Genomic DNA, 25,666 nt, shown 5'->3' with positions numbered 1-25,666 from the left:
CAGGTTTCCCAGTGAAGTAGTCACTGCACCAACCCTGTCTGAATTTAAGAAGCATTTGGACTGTGCACCTAGTCACATGGTCTGAATTCTTGGGTAGACCTGTACAATGCCAGGAGTTGGACTTGATGATCCTTATGGGTCCCTTCCAACTTGGGATATTCTATGATTCCATGATTCTATGATCTGTAAGGTACTATTATTTTCAGTGACTGCTTTTCCCCTTTCTCTTTATTCATTCCATCACCATTTTATATTCTACAATGAAGTGCTTTTTGTAGACAACTTATTTAGTTTGGTGTTTGTGAGTTGATAATTAAAATTACATGAGAAGCTGGATCACCTAATTTAAATACTGACATTTCAGCTCTGAGAATCAAAATAATGTTGTACGTTATTTTGCAAATATATCCTTTTTATCAATATCAGACAATAGTGGAGAAGCCATCTATACCTATACAAATCTAAACCCAGCATACATTATAAAACTTTTTTTCCCTAAATTCTGAAGAATGGGATTTTATAATTACTTGGGACTTATACAGAGGAATTGGGATATGTACTCATGAATATGCTTTGACTTAAACCCAAAAGCAAAAAACAAAACATATAAACAAACAAACAAAAAGTTTCTCCACAGTTTAATTGAAAATCAACCTATGAAAAATCAATTTTGAATTTAAAAAAAGTTTTCAGATTTTATTTTCTCTTGAAGCTTTCTCTTGAAGTATGGGCTTTGTTAGAAAGTTTCTGACCAGTCTAATCTTCAGTGCAGCTTGTTTGGCAACCAGTTCAGGTCACAATATAAGAGGTCATGTTGGCATTACAGATGAGAACAAGAAAATATAAAATAATTTGCTCCTAAGGTTCAAAATTAAAAGATCTTCAACCAACCAGGCTGACGGTTCAGAACCTGGCAATTACCTTTGTTGAATTTCATGCTGTTGCTGATTGCAAAGTACTGCAACAAATCTAGATCTCTCTGAAAAGCCTCTCATCCCTTCAGGGAATCAAAAGAATCATCAGCAAACTGGCTAAGGATTCCATTCCTTCATCCACATCATTGATAAAAATGTTGAACAGAAACGGCCCCAGAGTTGAGTCCTGGGGAACACCACTAGTTACTGTCCACCAGGCAAATGTAGTCCCATTTACTACAACACTTTGAGCTCTACTGTTGACCAAGTTCATCACCCAGGATTGCATAAATCTGCTTATCTCACAGCTGGACAATTTGTCCATAAGGATGCTGTGAAGAATAGTATCATGTAATTCATGACCATTGGATATTAGATGTTACATGATTCCCAAAGAACCAATAAGAGTTACAGTATGCTTAAAAAGTCTGATAATATTTCCAGCCAAACAACAACAAACTGGAAAAACAGTAATACAGAATGTTAAAATAAAGAATTAATCTATTATCAATATATAAATAATCTCTACTGTCACTGTGTGTAACATACTAACATTAAAAAAAAAAAAAAAAAAAAAAATCTTGAACACCAGATCTTTCCTCAGATGTCCTTAATAAAGCACTAGAAGATAGTAGGAAAGATATCTGTGAATTAATTATTGGTTGGAAGGAAATAAAGTGTAGCATTAAATAATGATACTTTACAATGGAAGATTAGCAATTGGATTTCTGAAGAATTCTGTGCTCAGAGAGTTCAGAACCAGACAGAGGTAGGTCTATAAAATCACAGCTGTTGTGGAGTTAAAAAGAAAATTTTATTCATTTCGCAGTAATGAAGAAAGGTGTGTAGTCTCAGAAAAATAATTAAAAAAAAAAAAAAGGAATATCACCTTAAAATCATAACAAAAAGAATAACTTTTTTCTATTTTCCTTTTCTCCCCCCAGCCAAATGAAATACATAGTACTTAGTAGTCCCTGAATCTTGTGAAAGCTAGGAAGGCCTTAGGGATTCTCTAGACAGTTCTGGTGCTCTGTTTTTCTCACAGAACAGCACCTGTCAGAATTCTTCAGGTATACCATTTGTAGGGAAAATATTCAACATCTGCCATTATCTTTCAAAATGTCTTTCTGTTTGGTAGAGGACAACATCAGAATCTTTACAAATTTTGGTCCCTTTATATGTAAATTCTTTCTTCCCCCTCCCATGATCAATGACTGTGCCTATTCTAGTCATTTATAACACCAAAAAATTAATCCATCTAAATTATCTCTGCTTAAACAGTAGAGAAAAATTGAGGTCTTCTGACTTGAAAAATTGAGGTCTTCTGACTTGAAAAGGGGTAACTCTCATCCCTATTTAAGTGTCTTTCTTTTAATCATTCATATTTTTTAACTGCTAAAGAATCAGGGCAGGGTGGAGGGTGGGGGGACAAACTGAGTAAATCAGCTTGAGGAAATCAAGATCTTAATTCTGTAATCAAAGAACAACAGTAATACTTTTGTCCAGTGGCACAGTAATAAATCGTATATTTCCTAATACATGTATTTCCTAATTAATTTTTCCTCTACATTTAGTTCACACACTCTTAAAGTAGGAGTAACCTTTACCTTTAATATGTTTTTTTTTTTTTTTTTTTTTTTTTTTATATATATACTAAACTTCTGCCTTTGTTTTTTTTTCACATATGGCTAGCAAGAGTTTTATCTTTACCTTGGCTTGCACAACTGTCTTGACCTTTCAGCATTCCTTTTGTTACACATTCCACCATATTCTACTGCAAAGTCATTTGCTGTTCTTACAAGGCTTGAATTAGGAGCACTGTTGAGATTCTCTTTGCCAATGTCTACATTTGTTACTCCTTGAAATTGAGCCATTCCACTCAAGTTCTTACATCTTTGCCTCAGCAACAGGCATTGATCAAGGTTATATTTGACAGAATATATATGATTTCATATATGACGGTTTGTAAGGTCTAATTTTGAGCTCTGTATGACTTTCCAAATGTAAGTGATGGCTTCTGTAGCTCAGCTATAATACCCTACATTACTTTTTACAACTGACATTGCTAAAAAAGAGGGGAGATTTAGATTAGAGGTTCGAAGGAAATTCTTCACTCAGAGGGTGGTGAGGCATGGAATAGGTTGCCCAGAGAGGCCGTGGATGCCCCATCCCTGGAGGTGTTCAAGACCAGGTTAGGTGAGGCCCTAAGCAATCTAATCTGGTGGGTGGAGTGTAGTGGGGTTGGAAGTGGATGCTCTTTGAGGTCTCTTCCAGCCATTTAATGATTCTATGCTATGATTCTATAAAGTAAAATATCAAAGACAAAGTTATTGGGATGGAAAATTATAAACTGTTAAAACAGATAGTTTATATTAAATTGTCTACTGTCATTAAATATATTTTAAAGTATACTTTGCACTGAAATTAGTTATATATATTAAAAAAAATAATAATTGGTGGATGTTTGTATTTTGAGACTGTTAATTATGAACTGGACATAGTCTTTCTTTCATATCTCAGAAAAGCTAATGAAAATCCCATTGTACGTTCCCTAGAAGTAAATTTTCTAACTTCCCAGTTATACTGAAGTAGCAAATTTGCACTGATTATCTTTATTCTGTATCTGATGTATAGCTGCAGAGAAGACTCAGACAAGGCAGGCTATTCACCCTATCCCCTTCAAGCTCTTTAAATTCTTGAAGGGGAAAATTGTGTCTTGTACTAAGATTGCACATTCCAGAAAAAAAAAAAAAAAAAAAAAAAAAAAAAAAAACTGAAAAGGCAGAGCACGTAATTCAAAAGCAACTTAATCCCACTAGTGCTGTTAATAAGCTTGTAGAGCTTAGAGTTTTATTTGGTAAAAAAAAAGATTATACAGCATTCTGTAACACTGGTTTTATGTGCTTCCTTAAATAGTATAATTACACTTTCCAAAATAACCTATGTTTCTTCTTTCTAGCATCTCCTTAGTGTATTTGATAGATATACCCACAACTTCTAGAAATTATTTAAAAATTGCTAGTTTTAGACTAAAATGGGAACACTGAGCTGAGCTACTTCCAGCCTGTCAAAAGGTTTAACCATTTGAAGGTGGAAAGAAAAGTTCAGATTTCATCCAGTGTAAATAATTTCATTTAAAGACAGCTAGATTAAACCACGATGATTTACATGTAAAATAAGTGGATCTACATGACCTTCAAAGAATTCATGATTTATCTGAAAAGAAAAAAATAAATAAATCTGGCAACCTTAGACAGTCTTGCTTCTGAATGAATATAACTTCTGATTTTTCTGTTTGTTTGTTTGTTTGTTTTTCTGTGGGGCCATGTAGCAGTTGTTGGCAGTTGAGGTGTGTGGTCACCTCATCTATGAGACAGAAAAGAGTGGCAATATAGATTTTCCTTTATTTGGTGTTTACAAAGGTAGAACAAATGAATGGCATGAAACTGCAAGAGGGGAGGTTCAGGCTGGATGTTAGGAAAAGGTTCTGCACTGAGAGTGTATCCAGGCACTGGAACAGGCTCCCCGGGCAGTGGTCATGACACCAAGCCTGCTGGAGTTCTAGAAGTATTTGGAAAATGTTCTCAGACATACAGTCTCAGTCTATTTTTTGTGAAGTCATGAATTGTACTCCTTCCAACTCAGAATACTCTATGATTGTATGATTCTACGATTCTAGGTCTGGATGTTTAATACTGCCTTTAGAGTATGATTAAGAGATTTTATATAGCAGTATGGCACACAGAAGCAAAGTTACCTAGGGTACATCACGAACAAAAAGTTTAATTGTGGTGCTACATTACACATTATGTTACACATAATGAAATGGAAAACAATCGTGTCGTAATATTTAGAGTGTTCTTCCTCCAGGTTGGTGTATGTGTATTGCTTATGGATTGTAAGTAAAATAACCAACAAAAACAAACAAAAATCAAAGGAGGAAAAAACACAACAAAATACAAAATGAAATGCAATGTTTGAATGTTTGTAGAGAAATTGTAATATATAATGTTACATGTAGCATGCAGCATATCTTATTGAGAATGCCTCAACACATAAATTTGTTTTTCCTTATTTAGCAGAATCTGAAAAATATACATATATCCAAAATATCTTGTGTTTTCTTATTTTTCCCACTTTTATTTCTTTTATTTAGACTGGAGGATACCTGAGATACAACTCTGAGAGCTGTACAGCACTTTTAGTCTCCTATTGTAAGAAAGAGAAAGAACAGAGTAAAAACAAAGTTTTCGTTTTTTTTTTTTTTTCTTTTTTTTCTCTTTTTTTTTTTTTTTTGGTTGCTTTGTTTTCTTTGTAGGACTTAGATGTCTCTTTCACTCAAAATACAATTCTCCATTCCCAACACTCAGTGTTTAAAAATATTTGAATATAAACAGAGACATATGAGAGAGGAGAAAAATCTGAACTTTCTTCTGTCGTGTTTCTGTCTTTTTCTTGCTTTATACCTCTGAATTTAGTTGTTTCTTTATAATCTGTGTTCTCCCTGAGTATGGAAATGTCTTTTGAATCTACATCTTTTTTTTTTTTTTTTCCTTTTTATCCTTTTTCTTTAATAGGAGTTATCTGAGATTTGCAGAACCACTTGAGCAACTTAATTACGCAAAACTCAGTCACAGTTGATTCAAAATGTGCTGAAAAGCTTTTCAAAACCTAGTATCTTCAGGGTGTAGCTCACTTAGCTTCAGGATTTCAACCCTTTATGGAAAACAGGTACACCCTGTGTGCATTCTCTCAGCAATGATTTATTTGTCTTCCTTCTTGATATTTTGTCTTCTTTTCATGAAATTTAAAACTGTATTAGACTGAAAATACTTTCTCCTTGTGCACAGAAAGAACAGTAATATCCCTGACTTCTTTGCAGCCAGTTTGTTCCATACCCAATGAACAATGAATGAAGAGGAAGCAGAGCACTGTTTGGAGAAACACAAGATGTTTTAAAGTGAGCTGCAGTTACTCCCACAATTAAGTGGCTTCCCAAGCCAACCGCCATAAAATTAATGACTTTATGGGAACTAACTAGTTGAACAGCTAAAAATATTGGCAGAAGAACTGAAGTACAACAAAATCATAATTTAAATCAGAAGTGACTTCTGAAGGTCATCTGTTCCAAACTCTCACTCAAAGCAGGCACAACTTCCAATTACATTACGTTGATAGGGTCTGTACCTGGTTGGGTTTCTATGTGGAGATTCTACAACTTCTCGTGGCAACCCACCCCAAAGATCAAAGTCATTGTAAAGATTTTTTTCCCTTATATTCAGAAAATCTGTATCCTCACAATGGGGTGTAGTGGGTTTACGTAGCAAGGTTTTGGTAGCAGGGGGCCATAGGGGTGGCTTCTGTGAGAAGGATCTAGAAGCTGCCCCATGTTTGGTAAGGGCCCCACTGCTGACCAGAGCTGAGCCAATAAGTGATGTTGTTTTGTGGTTCTGTGAGAGCATATTTAAGACAGGGAAAAAAAAACCCTGTGCCACACAGCAGCTGGGAGAGCGAGAGGAGTGAGGAACAGCCTTGCAGGCACCAGGGTCAGCGAAGAAGGAGGGGGAGAGGTGCTCCAGGCGCTGGAGCAGAAGTCCCCTGCAGCCTGTGGTGAGGACCATGGTGAAGCAGGATGTCCCCCTGCAGCCCATGGAGTACCACGGTAGAGCAGGGTTCCACGCTGCAGCCCATGGAGGAGACCACAGTGGAGCAGGTGGACCTGCACTGATGGAGACGGCGGCCTGTGGAAGACCCCTGCTGGAGCAGATTCTGGGCCGGACCTGCAGCCCATGGAGAGGAGACCATGCAGGAACAGGTGACCTGGCAGGAGCTGCTGCCTGTGGGGGACCCAGGTTGGAGCAGTGTGCTCCCAAGGGATGGACCCCATGGTACAGACCCATATCTGGAGCAGTTCTTGAAGAGCTGCTGCCTGTGGGAAGCCCACGCCAGATCAGTTCAGCAAGGACTGTATTCCGTAGGAGGGACCCCACAGCACAGGGGACGGGAGTGACTGAGAAGGAGCAGCAGAGAAGAATTGCTATAGACTGACCATAACCCCCACTCCCCCATTCCCCTGCACCACTCGGGGGGAGGAGGTGGAAGAGGGTGGATGGGGGGGGAAGGTGCTTTTGGTTTCTTTCCTTTGTTTCTCACTTCTCTAGCTTGTTAGTAATAAGCAATAAATCTTACTATCTCCCTATGATGAGTCTATTTTGCCCGTCACGAAAATTACTGCGCGATCTCCTCATCCTTATCTCAACCCTTGAGCCCCTTTCATCGTATTTTCTCCCCGTTCTGTGGTGGAGCTTGGCCACCCACCCAAGTAAAACCACCACATGGGGTTCATGAAGTTTAGGTTATAATGTTATAAAAATGATGAATGAAGGTGAAAATCAAGGTGAAAAACCAAATCTACTGAAACAAGAATCCTATGTTGTTGCATTTAGATGGAAAAAAAAAAAAATAAATAAAGTTCCAAATCATGTAAATAGCAAGAGCTATGTCACTTCAAAAATGCTTCAGTAGAACTAGAAAAAGTATACAACATCTAGATGACCAGAAGAGTTATTACTATTTAACAAAATGGTAACTGGAACACAGAACAATTGCATATCACATACAGGGGCTAAACTAACCATTCTGACATTGTGAGTTTATTTTGTTTTAAAGAAAAGTTAATGATATTTTACCATTCCATAATGAGGCAGTTTAAGGTGCAGAAATATCTGTCATGACATCTTTAGATTCATAGTTTGGAGAAAAAAAAGAAAAAAATTGATAGGAAGTTTAAGGAAAAAAATATCCACTTTGAAACAAAAAAAAAGCTTTCATTTCTATAGAATTGTAGTGTGGAGGAAGGGAAAAAATCAACATTTTTTTTTCCAGTTGTGTGATGCAGTTTCTCCTCCAACATAGTACCCTGCTAGTTCACTGTGGCAGTGGTAGGAGAATAGAAGATTTTTCTTTTTTTCTTACATTTGCTTGTGATGCAAACAAGCTAAATAGGAGTATCATGCAGTAATAACAAAGATCAGGTTTGAATATATGTCCCAGAAGTCTTAACATATTGATTCCAAATATAAATAAATCAATCAATTCAGAAAATCTGAATTTGGTTTGGGTTTCAGTTTGGAATTTGGAGCACTCTCCATTGCTTACAATCCTAGAAGACACTAGACTAAACACGTCTTATTAATACAGTCTTTTTTTCTGTAGTTTATGCTACAGTCAGCTACCATTTTAACCTACTTCTACTATGATAATTTCACTATCATTTCTTTGGTTGTCTTCAGAACTCACACCCATTCACTACTAAGCAAATTTATTTACAGCTTTCAACATTTCTCTACCTTTATAGTCAAATTTTTGTCACAGGGTCACAGCTGAACCCAGGGGAGGAAGTAGTTAGATGCTACTGAAATAGATATTAGCTCTGTATTTTCAAAGAACATTGCTACAGAAATGAAATTTCTGCTCTGCAAAGTGATTATTAACAAAAACAACACAAAACCAAATAAACCAATGAAAGAAATAAAAAACTCATACAGGAGAGGTCTTTACAATTCAGAAGGGATCTGAACTATTGTACATAGTTAACCTATGTGGAACACAACATTAGCAGCATGTTTTGTTAATCAACACAGTGTGGTTGCCTACAGAATGAAGGAATTGTTATATTACCAACAAAGAGTTTCACTCTTTTAAGTTTATTCTGAATACTGTCAGTGACTATAAGATGTATTTGCCAGAATATTATATGTACATGCATAAAACATGATTTCATTTTCTTTATATTCCTTAAAACATTTCCCAGTGGCCAGGTAAATGAGTGTATATGTCTTGAAAAGCATATACAAGAAGTGAACAACAATAACCCCTACTTCATTTCTATTCACTCGGCTTTCTAAACAGTCTTCATGTATTAATTAATTACAACTCATACATACTCTATGAGATTAGGCAGTGTTATTAGTTCTGCTTTATACCGAGGATCTGACACTCAAGGAAAACGAAGGACAAAGAAAGTACAAGTAATTTTTCTCATGACAAATACTACATTAAAACAAGTAATTACCTGAACTGACCACTCCACTTACTTTCTATTTTGACTTTATAATATGCAACCAACCCTACCTAAAGCATTTTCTATGTTCATACTTGCTAAAGAAAGAAAGGAAATATAGCGGCTAGGGTTACAGTCTTGAAGTGCTGGAAGCAAGGAAGGGGGGAGAAGGGAATGGCTGTGAGCTGCAACTGGGAAGGAAAAGAGGCCATATTTGCTATTAGTCAAGCAGGGAAGGAAAATAAGTCAGTCTGCATCTTTCTCATACCTTGGAAATCCATCCTGTTGGAGTACACTCTGAGACCAAAAAGGCTTAATTTTGACTTTTCTCAAAACTTATCATAGATTCAGGAAAGAGTATCCGTCTGTCTCAGAAATTTTTGTTTTTTAATTATCAGTGCAAAGGTTTCAAGACAAAAGTATCAGCTAAATGCAAAACAGAGCTAAATTACTATGCCCAGCCTTGTCTCTCTGCTGCTCATATTCTCACAAGGAATTTTATAATGCACTGATGCCTTAGAAACAGAAAATTCACTGAAGCATACAGTAGTTCCTGTCATTTAAGTTTTTCTGAAAATCTCTTCAAAACTATCTGCTAAATATCCTTTGAAAGTTCTGATTGAAACACAGCAGTAGAATTCTAGTAACATACCATTCATTTCCCTGTTTCCCTGGAAATTTCATCTAGTGCCTGAAAATACATACACATTTTTTTCTTCACTGCATTTCAGCTGTAAGAGCAAACAGCTTTTAAAACTTACTTCTTTGTTCTGAGTTCCCTATAACTTTTTCATAGACTTCAGCAGTTTTGGTTCAGGAAATATGGGATTAAGACTTTCTGGGGTTCTCCCATCCCCTAATTTCTGTGCTTCCTCCCCTTTCCAACCCTGTCTGCAGCTAATCTATAATAGAGGTTAATTTCGAAAAGGCAGCTCCATAATATTTATACAATGAAGTCAAACACTGAATGAAACACACTTGTAAAAACAACAGCAGCGTTTTCCTTGTGCAATATAGGATGTGGTCAATCATTTGGCAATTCAGTTTTGGCACATCATGAACTATTTATTTGTTAAATCCAGTTCTTGAGACTGCAAAAAATATGGGAGAGATTTTCCTTTCTTACTTTTTTTTTTTTTTTTTTTTTTTTTTCCCATTCCTTTCTACTCCCTCCACTGGAAACTATTAAATTTACAGAGCCCAATGTTTATTTCACACTGCAACATGCACTATTATATCAATAAATATTTAATGGTACTGGAGTTCAATGGATATAGCCTCATATGTTTCCTTTAAAAGCTTGCTTTATTACCTGGTGAGTGCACTGTGGTCAATCAAGCAAGAAAAAAAAACACAAAGCCAACACAAAAACTTTCCACCAAAAGATGACACAGTGTTCAGTTTCAGTTTAAAGTGAGTATGGAGGAAACAAGTAACCATCTATTTTTCTAAGGCTCTCAGTCTTGGCACTACACAGACAGTTCCATTTGGGATAAACAACAGGGGTATTACATAGATCATGAAAGCATTTAAGATGAGAAAGAAAAGTGATAGAAAAGATAAAGTACTAAAAAGAAGCTCTCAAAAACAGTCCACAAAAAACAAAACAAAACAAAACAAAATAAAACAAAACAAAACAAAATATAAAATAAACAGAGGCAAATTTAATTTTTGTTGAACCCATGCACAATCTGTGATAGCTTTGCTGTGAGACAGTTGTGCTCAAACTATAATCCTGGTTTAAATGCTCAAGCAAAGAGATTTCAAGACTTTCTAGATCTACATCAGTTGATATGAAATTTTAGAGATGATGTTAATTATTTAAGCAAATCTGAAAAATTGTTAACATGTCTTTTACCTAATGTTGTACCTGGAACAGCTTTGACAAATGAAGATCAAACTGTAGCGAAAGACGAAATCCTACCAACACACAACAGAAAATATAAGGTTCTTCATATTGTCTTCCTAACATTTTAATCTTACTTAAAACGTCTCCACATCCACTAACAAAGTAAACAGGTTTGGAAGCCTCAATTTCACCTCATCTAATTTTAAGTGTTCACTTAGAATATCTGAATAAATAATTTCTAGCTAGGATGTTAATGATTTCTTAACTAGTTATGTAGTCTAGAATTCAGCTGCAAGCCATACGCACATGCAGTTTGAGAAATCTGAAAATTCATTCATGCTTCTTAAGAAATCTCATATTAGTTAGTAAGCCAACACCATTTTAACAGAGATTTAGGACAAAACTCAAGAACTTGTAATTTAGAAGTCTCCAGAAAATGTGATGATCAAGATTAGTCAATGATACCTTACAGGTAATACTGCCTTCTGATTTATAGTTAAGATTTAGTAGCTTACTGAATAACTTGTTTTAAGACTAATTGCCAACTCTGAGGATATTACCTCAGTCTCAGCAGATCAGCTGGGCAAAAAACATATACTGTTGTGCCTACAATATGCTTGATTCAACATACTTGAATAAAAATAGCAACAAGTCAGACAGCCTTGTGCTCTGATGAGAAATGCTACAGTTGATAAAATAAAGGCCAAAAATGCTAGATAAAAATAATGAAAGAGGTTATTAAAAGAACAGTGACACATTGAGAGAAAAAAACAATCAGCTTGTAATGAATCTTCAAATTCATCTCTTGTACTTCATGTTTTTTAACTGTAGGACAATGAAAATGACTTGAGCTCAAGTTTCTGCCACCCAAAGAGCACAAGTATATCTTTAATCAGGGACCACAAATATCCAAAAATAATGCAAATATTTGCAATTATAACTTATGTTCTCACAATAACAAGTATAGATGAGGTTACTGTGTTTGTGTGCTCACAAACATCATAAGCTAATGAGTCTAGCATGTCTGCTTATATCTTTTGAGATTTTATTTAAACGCTTCACCTAATTTGGGTGTTGAAAGCTGTAAATTACTTTGAAACACATTGAGCTGAACAGAGGCTACAGACAGAGGTTTGGGGCATTTAAATTACACTCCTGCTGGGCACTACAAATATTGTACAGAAAATTAGCTCTAAATAAATGAAGTGGTTTCCCTATGTTCATGTTCATACATTTCTCAAATTCACGATTCAGCATCACAGAAAAATATCTGGCTTTTTTTCTCAGCTTTAGTCAAGGCCGAATTTGAAGCTGAGATAAAAAATGAGGCAGTCATTTGCAATGATGAATAGTATCTTTTTTTTTTTTTTTTTTTTTTTTTGTGATAGATATCTGAAATTCTTATTTTACTTGTAATATAAAATAAGAATATCTTAAAGGGTTCTCTGTCATATTTTTAGAGTAATTAGGCTATTTATTCAAATATTATTATAAAAATCTCTTTTATCTTGATATCACTAACAAACAGGAACTGACTCCTCTAGCTTTAAGCCATAATACATAATTTCTTTCTGGATCTTTCTAAACAGAAACTTAAATATTGGTGTGTTTCCCTCTTTCTTTGGTTCCAAGAATGGAATTAGGATTCCTCATGGTTGTGAAAAACTATAGTGAAATATATATATATATATATATATTTGTTAAATGTCATTCAACATCTCAATATGCATTAAAGATGTTAAAAAAAATTCACATTAGTATTTGAAGACTGAAATTATTGTGTTAAAAATCTACAGGCCAGAGGGTGGTTTAGAAATTGTTATACATCCTACTGTGGTGAAAAGTACTTTTGTGCAATTTTCATATATGAGAAGTAATACTTTCATGAAAATGGGAGGCTCAGGTGAGAAAAGATCAATTTGTTTCCAGATTGTGCTGTTTTCATCACAGAAATGATATAATTTCAGTTTCCATACAAAACCATGGCTTTCACAAACCTGACCCAAAGAAGAATTTGCCTGGATGTAACAGACTTTAGCTTCTATAATTTGCAGCAATTACATTTCAAAATCAGGAAAACTGATTTCATGTCCTTTGGTTCCCACTGACTACGCTAAAAGAATGCTGTATCTCATAAGAAGCCATCAGAGCCAGTACCTCACATGACTGAACTCTATGACTTGTGTGGTTTTCACAGTGAGATTTACCCATTTTTTCTGTCTTTTGTTTTAGTTCAAAGTAAATGGTGATATCTTTACTGTATTTCTGAATGGAAAAAAAAAAAAAAAACAGAAATACTGTAAATTGATCAAGGCAACCTTTGCCCACAGGACTGCTAGAAACTTTAAACCAGAAACTTAGGTTTCTTTTGGTAAACATCTACACTGAACCTCTGAACCTTCAGAGGTTGACATATTGCAATGAAGGATGTGTGCATTTAAATGACAGAAAGAGTGAGAAAGATTCTCTTAAATGTCTGCCTTACAGAGCAGATAAAGTACCTACTGCTTTCTTTTTAGAAGGAAATGCCAGTGTGTTGAAAGAGTAAAATTCTGAAACTCAGTGAGTAAAAGACTAGTTCCAGCTCTTCATACATTTAATTTTTAAGTTATTTTTTTATTTATATACTAATTGTCTCTTTTGATTGTAGCACATTTCTTTGTGAGTGTAATTATTTTTAGCCCTGATTTTAATTAAACATTTTCTTGTGTAGGTCCTTTAGATAAGCAAAGAGGTGGGAAAAGCAACCACAGCAGTGGTGGCTGTAAATCTCTGCATGAATTGTGGCATTGGCAGCATACTGTATATCAAGTGACGTCTAAGTTATATGGATTCTTGCAATGCAATAAAAGCATGAAGAAAAAAAAAAAATCAGTTAAAATTGGAAATGCTATGAAGGAGATGACAGAGCTGAGACTTTAACTTGATGTGTTTGCCACGTATATTGATACAGAGAGAGGAGAATTCAGCAAAACATGACTGAGCATCACATTTCACTCTTATCTGACTTGACAATGTGGGCATTATTGGCAAATGATCAGTTTCCCTTCTGATGAGCAGAGCACATCCATAACTTTCCTAATTCTCTAATTACGTTGAAATTTTGGTCTGTGATCATTTTAGCTCTAGACTGGGTTTCTATAATCCCTTTTCTCAGGCTAGCTTTTCCTTACCACTGTCTCACAAACACTGTAACGATAGCGAAAAGCTGCTGTTTTCCTGTCTGCTTCTTGGTCTGGTGAATAAATTGTCCTTAATTCTCTGCATGGGATTTAATTTCTCCAACGCCATATTTATTTTGCAAAACTTAACTTTGAACTTGTAAATCTTTTTCACAGATTTTGCTCTTGGATGCAACCTGATCTAATTAGCCTCGTTGTTTTTTATTTCTATTTTTAGCTGTCATTTAAAAAAAAAAAAAAAAAAGAAAAAGTTTATATAAATTGATGCATAAAGCTCATAAAAATTACCAATGCAATTTACCTAATCATATTTTTATCAGAACTATTCCTAGAATATCCAAATGTGTAATGGATGGGGTAAGGTTCTACCAAGCAATTTTGCCTTTTACCAAAATAGATTTGAAATCAGATGAGATGCAACAACCTAAGAATGCCAGATTTAAAGTTGTGTCATAATAAAACAAAAACATGATTTTTCCAGTGCTTGAGGCTCCAGTGCAAACCAGGTACCATGTATGAATATGGAAAACATGTCAGCATGATGAGGAGAAAGAAAGAGCTAGAAAGAATAATCCTTTCCTAAGCCATATGAACAATTTGGGCTGGATCATATTTAGTTACAATTAGAAGAAACCTCTCACTCACTTTTAATAGACAGCATCAGTCAGCTCTGGACTTGAGCTTTCTTCTTTAACTTTTATAAAATTACTTTTCAAGAGAGAGAAAATATTGAAAAGACAGGCATAATGGAAAAGTTTCTTTGCGAATTGGTAACCAGAAAATATTAATTTAGAAAGTTTCAGGTCTCAATTTGAAATTGTTCTCAATTTATTGTCTTTAAATTAGAAGCAGGACTACTTTTGTTTCATAAGCGGATGCTTTGATAATGCTCTGAACATTTGGCTTAAGTTGTAACTGAATGCTCTTAGTCTTAGTTTGATCTATCAGCTGATACAACATGAAGTATCAGTCATATCTGCTGACAATAAATAGTTATGAAAACTTTATAGTCAAACAAGGTTTTTCAAAATACCTTTCCTGCAGATAAGTTCAGTAACAGGCATGAGCTGTGGTGTTTTTACTCAGGTGTGCAGCTGAGCTCCACCAGAACTGTTGTCTCACTCCCCCTCCTCAAAGGAAAAAGGGGGAGAAAATACAATGCAAAGAACTCAAGGATTGAGATAAGGACGGGGAGATCACTCAACAATTATTGTGACAGGCAAAAAAGACTCAGCACGGTGGGATTAATAATAGTATTGCCTATTACTAACAAGCTACATAAGTGAGAAACAAAAGGGGAAAAAAAAAAAATCACCTTTCCCCCATCCACCCTCTTCCACTTCCTTCCCCTGAGCAGCGCAGGGGAATGGAGGAATGGGGACTGCGGTCACTCTATAGCACTTCTCCTTGGCTGCTCCTTCTCGGTCACTCCCTTCCTTCCATGGGTGGGACCCCATGGGATCTTTCCGAATTGATTCTGTGTGGGATTCCCACAGGCAGCGGCTCTTCAAGAACTGCTCCAAATATGGGTCTGTAACACAGGGTCCATCCATCAGGAGAAAACTACTCCTACATGTGTCCCCCACAGGAATCAGCTCCCCCAGACCCTGTGCTCCTGTGTGGGCTCCTCTCCACCAGCTGCAGCTCCGGCCCGGGGCCTGCTCCTGCGGGGGCTCTCCATGGGACACAGCCCATGTGGCCCTGCAGGCCACATCCACCTGCTCCACTGGGAGCTCCTCCAAGGGCTGCAGCATGGAAATCTGCTCCACCATGGGACCCATGGGCTGCAGGGGGACAGCCTGCTCCACCAGGGGCCTCTCCACAGGCTGCAGGGGAACTTCTGCTGCGTGCCTGGAGCACCTCCTGCCCTCCTGCTGCACAGACCTGGGGGACTGCAGGGCTGGTTCTCACTCATTACTCACCCAGCTGCAGGTTTTTTGTTTGTTTGTTTTGTTTTATTTTGTTTTTGCTGTTGTTATTTGTTTATTTTGTTTTGTTTTTTCCCTTTCTTAAATCTGCTCTCATAGAGGTGCAAACAACACTGCATATTGGCTTGGCTCTGGCCAGCAGTGGGCCCCTTATCTAACATGGGACAGCTTCTGGATTCTTCTCACAAAAAAAAAATCCCATACAGCCCCCCCCCCCCAAAAAAAAAAAAAAAAAAAAAAAACTTGCCACATGTACCCACTACAGCTTCAAGAAATGTACCAGCTTAGCCTGATCATTCTCAAAGATTTTGTTTTTAATTTCATCTGCCTTTTTAAAAAAAAAAAAAATAATAATAATAATCCTATTTATAAGATTCTTCTGTGAAAAATTAACTTACAGGAGAATACAAGCTTGGCTCTGGTCAGTGTTAGATACAGTTAATTCCTTCATGCTTCTGAGTTCTCTAGAATTTGTTAGGTACTACTTTAGTAATGATAATGACCCCTACTATCAATCCCAAATCTCTGCCTGTGCTCTGGAACTAGTCACGTAGAAAACAAAGATCTTCAGATCCCATGCTGCATTACTTCAGGAAAGATGCTGTCATCACGATGTGCTTTTGCGCATAGTTGTTGTTTGTGCTGTTGTTATTTGTTTGTTTCTTTGTTTGTTCTATGATTATTGTTTGAGCAGGGAAAGATTGAAGTGAATGAAAAATGGGACCGTTGCTTTAGGTAGTGGAACTGATGCAAAAGGCCATGGAGCTGCCAATGTCTTTTTGATTTTATTAGAAAGAATGTGTGTGGTCAGGAAGTAATGAGGCTGGGACATCTTGCAAGAGTCTTGCTCTCTGGGGACTCACAAATCTGGTCACTTAAAGCTGATTTATTTGTTTTTAATACTCTCATATTCTACAATTATAATTTGTCTTTGGTTCTTTCATATTATTCTTGACCCCTTGGTGCAACACCCACATTAGTACAAATAGTTTTCAACAATCCAGCACCACACACCATCACTCCTGCCCTGAAGGACAGTTATAGACAGATGGAGCTCAAAGTCATGGACTAAGTGAACTCATCAGACATTTCAAGTTTGGAAGGATGGCCCATCCCATGACTAAGGGAATGATATATGTGTGTATCACAGACAGGAAAGGTGTTGGGGATTATTTGGGATATATTAGAAGGTGTGGAACCTTGAGTATGATGTAGATGGTATAGAATAGATATTGTCCTGCTTCAGCCAAGATAGAATTAATTTTCTTCATAGTAGCTGATATGGTATTGTGTTTGGATTGAGGATGAGAATAACCTTGATAACATTAATGTTTTAGTTGCTGATGGGCAGTGGTTACACTAAATCAAGGATTTTCTCTCAAACTTCCCTGCCAGAGAGGAGAAGCCAGGAAGGTAGAGAGCCAGGACAGATGACTCAAACTGGCCAAAGGGTTATTCCATACCACACAACAACAAACAGAAAAATGAAACTGGGAGGAGTTTGCTGGGGGATAGCCAGTGCTAAGGAACAGGCTGGGCATTTGTCAGCAGGTGGTAAGCAACTGCAATGTGAATCACTTTTTTTGCATATTCTTTTATTATTATTAGTAGTAGTATTTCTCTTCCTTTTCTGTCCTATTAAGCTGTATTTCAACCTATGAGTTTTGCCTTTTTTCCAATTCTTTCCACCATCCCACTAAGACGTGGAGTGAGTGAACATCTGTGTGTGATGCCTGCCAGTTTAAACCACAACAAAAAGAAAAAACAAACAAACATGGAAACAGATCTCTGAACAAAGAAATAGATAATACCATTTAAATGGCAGGCAAAAGAGGGACTGGGAACAGATGCTTAGTCTGCTTTCTGATCAGAGTGGTTTCTTTGATCTGTTTTCTCAGTGTTGCTAAGGAAGGTGGTGCATTATAATTGCTCAAAACACACTATATCTACAAATTGTTCAAACATGTGGAAATGGCATTTTTTTTTGCAGATGCGGGTTTACCATTACAACAATTGGGTTTAGCCCTTGTCTTTTATTAACATCAGCAGGTATAGCATAGCTATCATGTGTTATCACAACTGCTGTAGGCTCAGATGTCTTATTTCCTCCTTTTAATCCCTCATTTTTATGAAAAATGAATCAGTGAGCTACCCCAAGTTAAAGGATATAGATTAAACAAATTGACTGAAAATTAAGTTATAGCTATGATCTTTCCTTTATGTTAAGCACATTACTTAAAAGTTATTGTCCTTGTTGGAGTTCCAAATTTTCCTGGGGAGATCGTTCAACTGGTTCTTTTTTGTTCTCCATAACCACATCTCTAGCAAAAGCATGAAGGTGACAATGAGAGAGAGAAAAAATCTGGTGCTGAAGAAAAAGTTTAAGGACCAGAATGAAAACTGACAAAAAATGTGTGAAGGAAGAGGCCAATCCAGCATGAAGACAGATATGAAATATTATAAATATGTTCAGCCCAACACTTCCCTGGACAGAAGAAGACATCTTGTTCCTTGATACTACAATTTAATGCCTGCATTTGATTTAGGGCCAGGAATCTTTTCATTTTAGGTAGGCACCCATTGTCAAAGGAGTCCCACACTGTGTATTTTACTTCTGGCTCAAAAATACTTTTTTTTTTTTTTTTTTTTTTTTTTTTTTTAGTCCATAAATTAGGCTTATGGAAGATCTTCAGGCTTCACATTTGGGGGAAGAGTAGAAATTTTGAGCCAGATCATAGAGCTTTTCTCTACTATGATTCAGAACACTGCTGCTGCTTATAGGGTATGAAATGGAAAAAGCTCATTTTTTTCATAAAATTTTATTAGCACAGTTGTGTTTTGTAAAGAAAACACCAATCATTAGAACTATAAATATAAACAGTTTGAAAGAATTACCATAATCTGAGTTTGGAACCTTGAGTTTTTCTTTGTCTTCTATTCCTTCTCCAAGATAAAATTATTAGTTAAGCCCTAAAAACATGAGTTTTAATGAATGAAATAAGAATATTACCTTGTTATCTTTAAATAAATTCTACTGCTGTAATTTAAATTTAATTTATTTATTTATTATTGATCAGCTTTTTAATTTCACTAGTCTTAGAATGCAAGCTTTTCTTCACAACATTTTGGAAAAGACCACTTTCAAAATGATGGGCTTTATTCCATGATACCATGGAATAAAGCTTAGAATTTTACAGAAAAACACAACACATAAATAATGTGACAAATATTACACAGGAAACCTGAGACAGTTTGGGTATAAGCCCTCAGGCAGTTAACTAAGGAAAACCCATCAGTGATAAAACTTTCCATTTTACTTCTGTTGTACAAGCTTTGTGCATGTCTGTACATATCAAATAAGTAATTATTTTAGATTGACATAATATATAATGCTGTAATTTCATATGCTATTCTCTGAATCATTTGTAATTTTGTGTTTAGACACATTGCACAACAGGATCACACTGCAGTCTAAGGATTAAGCTATTTGTACTACCGTGGCATCAAAATTACAACAACAGCTGGGCAGTTGAACCAGAACCACTGAGGGGTAGTATTTCATTGAATTGCCATCTAGTGACAAACACTGTATGATCTTTGACTTCCAAAGTCTATTTTTGCACTGTTTCCATCTGACTTCTGTAAAACCTATCATTCCTCTGTTAACTCCTTGCTCCTTGCTAGCAGGGGAAAACAACCTAGATAATTAAGTTGAGTTAGAACTGTGGTCTGACTCATTCTAGCTGACTTCCTTTACTAAATTACATTTTGACCACATTTCTGTGGAGTGGCTAATGTTGATTCCAGTACTTCTTCAAATCATTTCCAATACAGTTTATAAGACAGATAGCAAGTAACACAGGAAACAGACACCACTGGTGAAAACAAAATTTTGGGATTCTGGTTCTCTTTGGTTCTCTTCCTGCTTTGATAAATTGTATGACCTTGCGTAAATCACATAGACTTTTTGTTCCCTTTGTAAACTTGAGCCTAGTTTTCTTATTAGTTTCTAAGGGTTTTCTGAGGATTAATTAACAAACATCATGTTAAGCCCTTTTAAAAAAAGTGAAAAATAAAGAAGCTAGAGAAACATGTAGGATTGTTTTTTTTTTGCTATATTTGTTTGCTGGTGTGATGCATTTCCCATTTTATTGATGGACTGTAATTGTATAACTCCCTCATATACTACCCTGGAATAAATCCTTCCAATATAGCTAGGAGGAACACAGAGCATTTATGTTTTCTAGTCATGAACGTTTACCTATTGCAGTAAAGTCAGGACATTCATTTCTTAGTGTTCCCAGTTCCTGAGGGCTGTTTATGCTGTTAGTTCATTTTGCTTACCTGTCAGAGACCTGTCTTCCCATGACTGTTCGACATTTGGAACACAGTCTTTTTCTGCCTTTTTCTTGGGTCAAGGAACCTCAAAACTACATTGATTTATCCATTACAAATATTTTTATCTGCTTTTAGAATATTAAAATCAGCTGGAACAGTGACAGTACTAGGTATCATTAACCTAAAGTTCACATCTATGACAGGATTGATTATGCCAGTAGAAGAAGAGAGCTTTTGCTGACTTTTGGACTTATACTGGAAGATATGCTCAAATCCATTGCACAAGCAGTAGATTGTCTCACAAACACAGAAAATTAAAGATGTAACATCTCTCTAAGGGGTGGGAATATAATTATCAGAGTTCAGAAGCCTTGCTGTGCGGAAGAAGGATTTAGGAGAGACAGTCAACCCCCAAATATATTACATGAAAGTGTAGAGATTTTAGCATTGTATTGCACCTGGGGTGTGGGTGTAAATGAGAGAACCACTCTCATGGTAAATCTGAGTACACTTAAGTTAACCATATCTCCCTAATAAGAAGAAACTACCAGGGAAATTTTAAAGGAAAAGTGGCTTGGGAGAAAGCTTATGTACAAGGCTTATATCAGCCTTAAAGAAAATACAAGAGATAGTTTCCAAATATGTTCATAATACTTCATCTCATTTAAACAGCAGTTTGAGCATTTAAGAGGCATTGATTCTGATATGAATCAATGAATTTTGATCAGAATGTATTCTGATATATTCTTCTAATCTGTCCCCTGTACAGATCTAATCTGTACATCATGAAATAAAAGAGATGGATTTTTTAAAGCTAGGCACTGATTGACCCATTGATGTACACACAGTGTAGCTTTATTTCATGCTCAGTTTTTAAAGCTATGACAATTGTGTACTTACTAGATGCATTAACTTAGATCCAAGAAAAAATAAGAAACCTTAAAAGGAGATGCTGCCTGTATTTCAGACTTCTGTATGATCTAAACATCCAAATTATATATAACGTACATTATATGTCTATATAATAGCTAAACTCTCCATTTATTGTCTTGGTGAGGAGAATTTAAAAGTCTCAAAACAGCAATTCAGAGAGACTACAAAGATCCAATTAAAAGCAGAAAGAAGAAAGAAAGGTGTTGATACCAGACTTAGCCATATCCTAGATAGAGTCTCTGGTACAGGAAAGCTGTAGAAAGCTCTTTGATCCAGAGGAAACTACAGGCATTTTCTAGAGAATAAATATTTACACATGCGGCTCTAAGTGCCAAAATCCAATTGCCTTTTTCTATTTCTTCTTATCTTGCCACATTTCTGAACTAACATTGTTAAAGAAGAAAAAAGATTGCTGAAAAGCAAGATTTCCTACAAGCTGGCAGTAACAGAATAATGAAAAAATTGAGTCTCGTTTTGTCAAAGTAGCAAGAACTTGGAAGAATGGATCTGCCATTCAAGAGCAATACATGATACTGACTTGAGAACCACCTTCAATTTTAAGTAGAAATATCTGGATATCCACATATGGCTCTTCTCAATTGATGGTCCTAAGACTCCTAACCTTTGTGTCTCAAAGAACTAGGTAGAAGTTCTTAGAAATTAGCTTTTTGCATCTAGAGAGCAGTTAACTCTAAAAGGAAAACATTTATTTAACAAAAGCACTTTCAGTCTTTGAAAGATATGAAAAAGGAGTTAAATCTATGTTTTGGTAATTTTTTTTCCTTTTATATTTTTCCCCCTGTTCTCTGTGGTGTTGTGCCCCCCCCCCCCCCCCCAAGCTCTGTGATCACAAAGTACATATGGGCTGCAGGTTTTGATCCTGAGGAGGATCAAAAATGTCCCTGAAATTTAGCTCCAGCTACCTTCTTTTCCTGAGCTTATGATTTGTTTTTTAAAGTTTACTATTTTCACATCTATTTTCATATACTCATTCAATTGGGAAAAAAATAAATAAATGGTAGCTTGATAGTTCTGATTCTGCTTGTGCTCTAAACCAGAGCAGTAGTGTTAAAAGAGGGCAAGTAAGATTAAACTCAGCATTTCTTATGAGTAGGAAGTTAAAAAGTAGTTCAGAATTCATCATAGAAAATAGCTAAATGCTTAGTTCTTTTGCCTATTTAAAATATAGCTACTAGGTTTCTCCTGGTTTTAGTAGAAAGGCATTTGTGTAAAAAAATATACATAATCTTCTGAAGGTAAAAGTGCTCATTCAGTACTTAGAGACAAGATTTAAAGCCAATATTTGTGTCTGTGTTTCTCCACTGGCTCTGTTCCTTGCTGGCAATGTAGTTTCTCTTGAGCATAGCTGCCAGTGTGACTATTCAGTATTGTTTGATTTGAACTGCATTAATTTCTGGCTTCAGTTTTTGGGTGGAAATGCAGAATTCCTGGAAGGCTTGGAGACCAGCAGCAATAGCAAGCATCACCTGATATGTTATTATGCCAGATACAAATTCCCACTGCAAGCAGTTAGTTTCTAAGAATGCTAATGAGTATAATGAGCATTTGGTGGAAATTGCCTCTTTTTTCAGCTAGAACAGCAAAATCAAAAAAAAATAAATGAACTAACTGTCTCAAAATATAATCAGTAAATAAACATTTTAAATACCTAGAGAGCTTCCTAGCCCTGTTTTATTTTATTTATATTTTCTGTAGGCTGGTTGAGAGTGAAAAATCCTCCTGAGCATGTCATTGCATTGTAAATTCTATTGCTTAGATTTTCTGATCACAGCTTTCCATTCTTCTCAGCCATGTCACAACCTCGAGAAACTATGGTCATTTAATCAGCATTGAACATTTCCATGTTTAGCCTTCAAGCAGTGATACCAAAATTCCTATTCACAAGTGATATATGAGTTCACTTACTCCATTGCCTTCTGTATAGTGGTAATCTACAAATCAGCTGAAGTTCACCATTCTCAGCAAAGCGGAGTTTATATGCCCAATGACCTTCTAGGCTTTCTCTCTCTCTCTCTTTTTTTTTTTTTTTTTTTTTTTTTGCGGTTTATAACAAACAGTTCCGTATCGCTGTAAAGCTGAAGATCATGACAGAATAACAAAGGATTAAACTTCAAGATGAGGCATAGTTTGCAGAAAACATTTCCCTGTAGAATGTTTAAAGTAGACAATCTGTGATCAGCCTGCAGATATTCAGTACAACTTCAGAAGCTACTTAACTATCTGGCCTTTAGCACAATGCGACATTTCTGAGTAAAGCTTCTGTGACATAACTTATATAGTGGGGAACTATCTACGATGCAAGTTTCCATTCTTCCATACTATGTCCCCTTAAAATAAATAACTAAAATCTAGAAATGTGCTCCTATTATAAAATAGAAAATGGTATATAATCATAGAATGTTTGGGGTTGGAAGGTCCCTTAAAGATCATCTAATTCCAACTCCCTTGCTGTGGGCAGACCAGGTTGCTCGAAGCCCTACTCAACCTGTCCTTAAACACGTCCAGGAATGGGGCATCCACAACTTCTCTGGGCAACCTCAGTCTCTCACCACCCTCATGGTAAAGAATTTCTTCCGAATAACCAATCTAAATTTACCCTTTTTAATTAAAAATAAAAATAAAAATAAAATCTGTCTATCTTATTGTCAAGATCAGCTGGGCTATTTGGATTTAACATGAACTATCACTTGCACCAGAGCTTGTGAATGAAAGCACAAGGGAACCTGAAAGCTACTGTAAATATCTATTATTCCAACAGTAACAACATCAAATTCCTGAGTTGAAAAGACTATAATAAAAATATTATTTTTGTTCCAAACCATTGTTTTTAGATTATTCTCAGTCAGAATATTAGACAGAGAAAAATCAAATCATTTAAAACTACTATCTATAGGTAAATATGTTAATTTACATGCATAAGTAGTTTATATAGATTTGTGCAATTCCAGAATGTAGTTAAAAAAACATAGTTCTCAAAAAGAAGCTGTGAGTTACTCCACGAAGTGTTACCTGCTTTGATGGCACTCAAAGTGATGCTTGCTCCAAGTGGTCATACATAAGGTCATTTAAAGGAAAAAAAAAAGGGGGGGGGGGGGGGTGGGGAGGGTAAATTATTGATTTTTACTAGCATGTCAAACAAACAAACAAACAAACAAAACACACACACACATACACACACACACAAAAAAAAAACCACCACCACCACCAACAACAACAACAAAAAAAACTAATGCACTATCGAACTGGAACTTAGACTTAATCTAATTTGTCTTGTTTTTTGTTCAGAGTGCCAGCCAGTTGAAAAATTGTGGAAATTAAAAGAGGTTTAAAGATCAGGATTTTCATTTTGTGTAGATTTTGATTTATTCCAGTAAACAACCCTTGACTAGATGGTTTAATAAACAGTTTTCATGTTATTTAATTGTGCCTGCAAACCTTAGCTATCCTGTGTTTTATCACTTCTTTCTCTGTGTAAAACTGCTACTTCCAGATGGCAGACTGAATTAAGACTTACAGTAACATATAAACAGAGATCACATTAGTTATTAGGTTACATAGTTTCTTTCCTTCCTTTGTAAGATTATATCAGCATTTGTAGGAGAAAGGTGACTCAATTGTATTTAATAATGGATCAAATATTTCTCCTCTTCCTTATCAACATATTTCTCTCTTCATAAAAACACTTACTTCCACTACTGTGTGTAATCTCCTTAGGCCTTAATTAACTTTCCTTAGCCTTGAAATTATTGGTTTGGTGATTTCAATATTATTCTTCCAATAAGTTTTTGCCTAAGTGCTGACTTTTCTCTAGAAAATAAGTATCTCACAGTAGAGTTAACTGAGGGAACATAATGCTGCCAACCAAATGAATTGCTTGGTTAAATTCTATTCTATATTGTTTTTATTGTCAGTCAATTGCATTAACCGCAGATCTTTCCAATATTTAATAGCTAAATTGTTGGGATATTCAGTGTCATTTGATTCTTTTAACAGTTGCTTCATAAAAATGCTTTTCCTTAATGATTTTAGTTTTGTTCTTCAGTTACAATATTCTGGAATTCAGTCTTGTTATTTCATCTAACACCTATCTAAAGATGCTAGGGTTGTCATTAGGCAATTAGGAATCTTTTCAAACTCCTCTGTCCTGCTGAGATATTTACTGAACAATTCTGGAGATTCATGTCTACATAAACCAGATAATCAGTTTCATAAATAAAATAAAATAAAATAAGAATAATGTAGACCTAAAGGGATGAAATTTTAGTGTTCTTCTCTAACAATACTACCTTTACTATCTTTCTACTATTTTGTGAAATAGCTTCAGTAGCCATTAAATACTGGCTCAGCTGAGGAATTAAAGCAGCTCAGCTGACTCTACTTGTGTCTAAGCCCTTTTTACGTGAAAACATCTTGAATCACAGATATGTTTTGAGTGTTTC

General features: G+C 35.7%; 1 long non-coding RNA gene across 1 annotated transcript; it reads right to left on the bottom strand.

Annotated features, from left to right (window-relative positions):
- LOC118168348 lies at positions 1–25,666 on the bottom strand. The gene is made up of 4 exons (XR_004751505.1): positions 25,635–25,666; positions 24,887–24,896; positions 23,181–23,184; positions 1–176 (listed from the first exon to the last, which is right to left on the bottom strand). It is a non-coding gene; the product is annotated as an uncharacterized LOC118168348 (long non-coding RNA).

This window comes from Oxyura jamaicensis, chromosome 5 (genome assembly GCF_011077185.1).
Source record: "Oxyura jamaicensis isolate SHBP4307 breed ruddy duck chromosome 5, BPBGC_Ojam_1.0, whole genome shotgun sequence".
Taxonomy (NCBI): domain Eukaryota; kingdom Metazoa; phylum Chordata; class Aves; order Anseriformes; family Anatidae; genus Oxyura; species Oxyura jamaicensis.
This window is presented reverse-complemented; position numbering and strand designations above follow the sequence as displayed.